Source organism: Dinoponera quadriceps, unplaced genomic scaffold (genome assembly GCF_001313825.1).
Source record: "Dinoponera quadriceps isolate SergipeBrazil2010 unplaced genomic scaffold, ASM131382v1 scaffold466, whole genome shotgun sequence".
Classification (NCBI taxonomy): domain Eukaryota; kingdom Metazoa; phylum Arthropoda; class Insecta; order Hymenoptera; family Formicidae; genus Dinoponera; species Dinoponera quadriceps.
In genome coordinates, this window is record NW_014554561.1 from 8,233 (window position 1) to 15,985 (window position 7,753).

Consider the following 7,753-nt stretch of genomic DNA (forward strand, 5'->3'; position numbering starts at 1 on the left):
AACTCAACGGCATTTGAAAGACTGAGACCTATACTTTGAGATACTTTGAACAGTTTTTTGAAAAAGAAAGTTTTCTCCATGCTGCATGACCTCAAATATAAGTTAAAATCGTGTTTTTTGCACATTTAGGTTATAATATTTCGGAAACCTGAGCCAAACGAGCATTTCTGAGGCCAGATTTGAATTCAGTGTGTTAAAAACCTTCGGGATAGTATACTCCGGTTTCTGGTAAAATGTTTTTGCCAAATTTTGTCGGCCTGTGTTATCTTCTCCTTAAGAACCTATTGGGAAACCTCCCAATCCCCCATATCTCCCTTCCACGAAAATTGTTCTCATTTGCAATCGTCACCTGTTATTCATAAAATTCTTCCTGTAAAAACCCTACTCTCTTGCCGCCTTTAGTAGTACCGTGCAGTTCTTTAGCAATATCCCGCAATTCTTTTAGCAGTTTTGACAAATCTTGATAGTTCTCAGCAGTTCTTAGCATTCTCGGATTCTCATTCTCGGGTTAGATATCCAGTTTCAAAGTTTTTTTTACGTTATAGCTTTCATTTGTTACTGTCACAGTCATTATGTTAGTTCTCATGTATACATGTGCATTAATGTTTTGTATTAATCGTTCGACCGGAGCCATGTTCTACGTACTATTCACCAGTCGATCCACCTAAATTGTAAGTCTCTATTTCATATTTATGATTTTTTATAATTTCACTCCAATCTCCAATCCCACTTCACTCATTAGAACACACACATATACAGCGTAATTATTATCTTCCTTGTATTATATAATGTTGTTATTCTCACCATACCGATATGTTAAACATTCTTGTTACATTAAATCAGATTGTATTACATTAAGTTACACAGATTACTTTTTACTTAATCTTACTTTAATCTTCATCTTTTATTTGCATTATTCCAATAATGCTGATTTATAACAGTTTTTTTGATGTTAAGTCATATTTCTCATTGTTTAACTTTAGTTAACCGTTTCATCTTTTAAATATTGTATCTTTTACAATGACTTTTCTCATCAATTTATCACTATTGTTAATCTATGTGGGAAGCAAATTATATTATTATTATAATGAATAAACCCTTTTATTCAAATCCTAATCTTTTATTCAATATCCTAAATTTAACTAAGTTTGTTATATTTATAGTATTCATTCATTTCCTTTCAATTACTTTAATCAGAATTTCCCTTTCAACACTCTCATATGGTCCTATCCCAAGTAAAGAGATTAAGTTCTTTGACCTAAATAAAGGACCACCTAATGTACTTTCTTAACTCGGATTAAGTGGGCCTTTCCGAATCTTTATCTGATCTGCAGATCTGCCAGTAAGCCTCGCGAGTGCGCGGGTATGCGATGTTTGTTTCGTTTATCCTCTTCCGGGACATAACGTTAAAAACGCCTAGTAGACTGACACTCATATATTCGGGAAGATCGGAAGAAGAGGATGAACATAAGGAAGGAGTTGGCTATTAAATACGAAAGCAACAAAAAGTTTGTTAAAACGGAAGCCGGTTTCAGAAAGGATTATGACAGCCAGGTTTAAGGTAAAGCTCGCAAAGTGAGCATAATACAATGTTATGCGCCTACAGAACAGGCTTAGAAAAAGAAGGAGAAACAAACAGCTGCAAGATAATTGCATACTAAACATTGCATATCAAAAAATGATATTGTGATAACTATGGGGGACTTTAATGCCAAAATTGGCGAAGGGAATACAGGGTACGAACAAGTAATGGAATAGGAGAAACAAACGAAAATGGCGAAATCTTCATAAATTGGTGTGCAGAAAATGACATGATTATAGAAGGAACACTCCACATAAAAGAATACATAAAGTATCATAGGTTTCTTCAGATCGTAAGACACAAAACCAGATAGACTATGTAGAAGTAAGCGGAAAATGGAGATCATCATTAATAAATGTCAGAAATAAAAGAGGTGCAGATATGAATAACGATCACTATCTCAACGTAGCTACCTTAAAATCAAAATTAAAGCAAAATAATAATACTGGAACATAATCAAGGAGATATGATGTTAAGAAACTAGCAGAGGAAAAAGTAAAGGAAGAGTTTGAAATACAACTGCAAAACCGGTATCAAAGGCTTCAAGGTATAAAAGATAAGTATGTAGAACAACATTGAGAAGAAATGAACAATATGCTAAATGAAACAGCAAAACAGGTTCTGGCCTATAAGAATCCAGGAAAGAAAGATTGGATGACAGCAGAAACATGGAGGGAAGTAGAAAAGAGAAAAGATATAAAAGCCAAACTAATTTCACGTAAAATAAAATACTTCAGTTGGAAAAAGAATATAAAGAAAAAGACAAGGAGGTAAAGAGGAATGTAAGATCAAACAGAAGGAAATGGACAAGTGAGATGGAAACACAAGCAGAGAAAGCAATTTGAGAAGGAAATCTGAAGGAAATGTAATGAGTTACAAGAATTTTGGCACAGAAGAAGACAAAGAATCGCTCAATTAGAAAAAGAGAGGGAAAATTATTAGCGAATAAAAATGAGCAAACAGCAAGATAGAGAGAATATTTTTCCGAAGTATTAAACCAAGAATTGCAATCCAAAGAAGATCAATTAGAACTATCTGATAATATAACAGATGAGAGGATATATATAGAGGAACCAACTAAAGAGGAAATTAAGCTAGTCTCGAAATAACAAAAAAAGAATGACAAAGCCCTGGAAATAGATAACATACCACCAGAAATACTCAAAGGAAATATAGAGCAGCAACAGCAACAGAAATCCGCTCTTTAAGAAAATATGGAGAACGATAATATTAAATGACTGGAAAAGAGATTTGTTAATAAAGATACCCAAGAAAGGATGATGTAATGAAATGTAAGAACTAGAGAGGTATTACTTTACTTCCGTCCCAAGTTAAATTTTAAACAGAACAGTGTTAAATAGAATTAAAAACTGTGTGGAGTAGAGACTACGGAAAGAACAAGCAGGATTCTGAGGAAATAGATCATGCGTCAAATTAACACCCTCCGGATTATAGAACTAATTATAGAACTGAGAATGGAATATTTGGCAAATTTGTATTTGGTATTTGTAGATTTTCATAAAGCCTTTGGCTCAATGAACAGAAACAAAATGTGAAAAATAATGAACGGACATGGAATACCATTACGTATAATTAATCTTATTAAGAAATTGTAGTACTTGTCAAGTTGTACATGAAGGGAAACTATCTGATCCTATAGAAGTTAAAACTGGAGTAAGACAGGGATATATTTTGCCTCCTATTATCTTTTTTATGACAATGGATGACGTTATGAACAAAGTAATGCAAGAAAAAAAGTGAGGAATTAGCTGGGGTATATTAGAATAACTGCAGGACAGACTTTGCAGATGATATTTGCTTGCACTCGTATATATTTGACAGAATGAATATGAAGCTAAGAAACCTAGAAAACATAGGCAAATCCGTTGGCCTTAAAATTAACTGCGAAAAGATCAAATCGCTAAGGATAAAGGCGAAGAGTGAAAGGAATTTCAAAGGAGGACAAAGTATGAAGAAATAGATAAGTTTATTTATCTAGGCAATGGAATAACAGAAGGTGTGGTAGAGCAAAGATAGATATGTAGTACGCATAGATATAAAGCACGCATCCAGAAAAGTAATTTAGTCTTTATGCAGCTATATAAAATATAGAGAGCTGGTAAGATATCTATCGCTACAAAATTACGGATTTTTAAGACTAATGTTAAATCAGTATTGCTTTATGGATGTGAAACATGGAAGTGTACAAAGAAAATTATTCAGAGTTTACAAATCTTTATAAATAAATGTTTAAAAAGAATTTTTTAAATTTGGTAGTTAAAAACCGTTTCAAACGAATATCTCTGGTGAATGGCAAATGAAAAACAGTAACCTAGCAGATCAAGGAAATGAAGAAACAGTAACCTAACAGATCAAGGAAATGAAGTGGAAATAGATAGGACATACTTTGGGGAAGGATCTAGAAGCGATAGAAAGGCAAGTTCTAAGTTGAAATCCACAAAGGCAACGTAGAAGGGGAAAATCCAGGATTACCTAAAGAAGAACGATAGATAAAGAGATCGGGACAGTGGGAAAGACCTGAGAAGAAGTTGGAGCCTTAGCCGGGAACAGAGTCCGTTGGAAATGCTTTGTGGAAGCCCTATGCTTCTGAAAGAATAAAAGGAAATGATGATGATGATACTTAAGGGGGTATTCTGGTCTAGAACTATAAAAAAATCGATTTTTTTCTTTTAGTGTAGAAATTTGCATAGAGCGGCGCGCAGGCAGAATCTTGTACAGTGTATTGCATCAACATACGACTCATTATGACGGGATTCCTGCCCGAAGGCGCGCGTGTCCAGATAGTAATTTCGGATTTGTCGATATAGTCATACCTTCCCAACGAAGTTATTATAGCGTTCCTAATTATCATCCTAATTATCATAATAAAAAAAAGTATGCAAGTGACTATATCGACAAATCTGAAATTGCCATTTGGATGCTCATGTCTTTGGGCAGGCAACCCGTCGTACAATGGGTCAGATGTTGATACAACACTCTGTACGTTCGAAACTCGGTCGGGATATAAATTCAAACTTGCCCTTTATTTAGTGTTTTTGTCATTTTATGTTGAATAGTTCATTCATCCAATGGCACTCCAGCCCAGTGACGGGCTTAGGCCTATCTCTCTCACTACGTATGCATGTGGTGCGCACGCAGATTATATACATGCATACGGGACCTACTGTTTAAACCTCGGTTCCGAACGGCAAATTTTGGAGAGAGGTTTTCTTGGCAAGAATACTTTTGAGGTTTGCCAGACCATCGAAGAGGAACTACGAGCGTATGAAAATTTTTCGGCTCTGCCGGGGATCGAACCCGGGACCTCTAAGTGTAGTAGACCGATACGCTGTTTACCATGCCACGCTCGCGTTCTATGTTAAATGGTATGAATATCGAAATAAAAGGGACTAGTTTAGTCTACTTCCGAACTTCGAACAAAGCAAACGTTAAAGTATCGTGAAAAATAGATAAAAAGATTCGAAATTTGGTCATGCACATGCAGAACGCAAGAAAAAACGGAAATTTTGTGGTAATCGTTACATTCAGAAACTGATACAAATTTTGCAAGTACATCGGTGAAAAAAGCGCGATCGTCGGAAGACGAAAATATCATTATTGGTAGAAACGATGGTTGTGGCATTTTTTTATTTTTTCATGGTGTTTTCAGTCATAAGTAAATTAGTCAGCTGTAAAAAGTTACGTTTGCTGAAACAAGTGCACGAGGATTGGGGTTCAAAATTGCAGTAATGTTGTTGTGGAATTTTTTATATAAATTCGTTTCCTTTGATCAACAAGGCGTTTGAAATAAACAGACGAATTGTTGTGACTAAGAAACATTAAGTCTTGATAGACAAAGAATAAACATGTTTTATATGCGGAATCATGGATATGGTTCAAGGGATATTTAAAAAATGCTTATTCTGCATATCTTGAAAACTTGCATTTTGCGACGAAAGCAGTCAATGAATTGTTGACCAAAAAAGCGGTAGAAGAGGAAAAGAAGAAAATTCAAAGTCGGGAAATACTATGCTCTATTTGACTATTTCTGGTAATGGGACATGACAAAAACGAGGCTTTAGTTCTTTACTCGATGTAGTAATGCTAATCGAGAAATTCAATAATAAAGTATTCGATATTTTGGTAAAATCTAAATCGTGTAAATCATGCGGTTGCTGGAAAAATCGAGGTGACACTGAGGAGTATATAGCCTGACTGGAGGATCATCAAAGCGAATGTACTGCAAATCATTTTTGAAATGCAGATAAGATGAAAGTAGATGCATGGCTGTAGATGTAAAAGAAATGTTTCAACGATCAGAAGAAAAGTATGGAATTAAGTACATTATCTTCATCAGAGACAGGGACAGTAAAACATTCAAAGTAATATTAAATTTGAATCCATACGACGACTTTATTGTAAAGAAAAAGAGTGTGTTGGTCACCTCGAGAAGAGAATAGGCACAAGATTGTGAAATGCAAACAACAAAACAAAGGAATCGGTGGAAGAGGAGGAAGAGGAGTTGAAAAATTAACGGATAAATTAATTGGTGATTTGAATACATATTACGGTTTGACCATCAGAAGGGATCCGGAATCAATTGAAAACATGGAAGAAAGCATATAAGCAATATTTTATCATGAATCGTTAACAAATGAAAACCCACAACACACATTCTGCTCCTCGGATTGGTGTAAGTGGTGCCAAGCTAAAGCCAATGGTACTTTTGTCAATTTTGACCATCCTCCAGCTTTTGATCTTAAAGTATAAGAAATCATAAAACCTATTTACGAATATTTGACAACGGATGATTTATTGCAGTGATACTTAAGCGCAAGTACACAGAATAACAACGAAAATATAAATTCCCTCATTTGGATCTTCGCTCCTAAAACATATACTGTGAGGCAAAAAATGTTGAAATTGCCGCTTATTTAATAGTTTACATATTTAATGAAGGTTATACAAGCGTGTTAAAAGTCTTATCAGAAATAGGAATAAAATTTGGTCTGCAATCAGAAGCATACGGACAACAAAAATGACGAGCGCACCACTTAATCCAACAAACGATCGACCGACACATCAAAAGAGGCAAGGGCGGCCCGCAGAACTGAACAATCTGCAAGACTTTTCGATGAAAAAAAGAGTCTACTTTACTGTCCTGATATAGTCGATTGACTTAAGTATCGTAAATCTTTATATACATATTGTTAAACTGTATGTCAAACTTTTCTGCCATTTTTCTCGAAACTACTTTTATAAACTGGCATCTATGATATCTCAATATTTAATTAACCAATTTATTTCAAGTTTAAAACACACATAGAGCACATGACCTTCTATGACTTCTATCTGAATCAACTTGATATGTTACGAATTTTTACGTTTATTTCATAATAAAATTGTAAATTGTGGACAACAATCAATCTTCTTCTTTTTATGTACTGCAATTTAGTAAATTTGATTTTTTATTATTTGTTTTAATACCAGATATAGTCACACTCGTACTGAATAACAAGCTTTTCGGCTTTTCTGTTCCAGATGACAACTATTACAATATTGGACGCCAGGGAGAAACATTCTTTTCGAGATAATGCATGGATCAGCGAATAACTTTGGGATAAATTATTATTTCTGCTTACACGTTTAGTTGTGACTTCTTTAAGCGTAGATGAATATGTGTATAAAACTTGAAAATACTATGTTTAATCATTTTTAAGAAGACAATTTTTAAGAAAAACATTTACAAAGAAATAGATATTTTCAAAGTTCCAGACTACCCCCTTATACAGAATTTTAATTGAAATTTTAGCCACAAAGATATACAATGTTAGAAATTACAATAGAAATACAATGTTAGAAATTTGTAACAAATGGTGAGCTTTCTTAATACTCCTGTATTAAAATTATTGACTTCAATTAAGTTACCGAATATACCGAAGTATTATACGATTTTGTATTCTGTTTTTTTTATTATACCTCATCGAAGAGATGTTTGTAAATGTACAACTGTTTTTTAATAGTTATGTAATAATAAATACAAAAATTAACTGATATCTTGTATCTCGTATCTGTCGGTTAGAAATATTTGCGATGGCCATTGTATTAAATCATCCACGAATACATACATATAGTTCATTATTATTACATTAATAAATATATTCATTATTG

At 33.8% G+C, this 7,753-nt stretch overlaps 1 protein-coding gene across 1 annotated transcript in view; it reads right to left on the reverse strand.

Annotated features, from left to right (window-relative positions):
- Positions 1-7,753, reverse strand: part of LOC106752088 (L-galactose dehydrogenase-like) — a 16,286-nt gene that overhangs the window by 7,398 nt on the left and 1,135 nt on the right. The gene's annotated exons all lie outside the window — the stretch shown is intronic.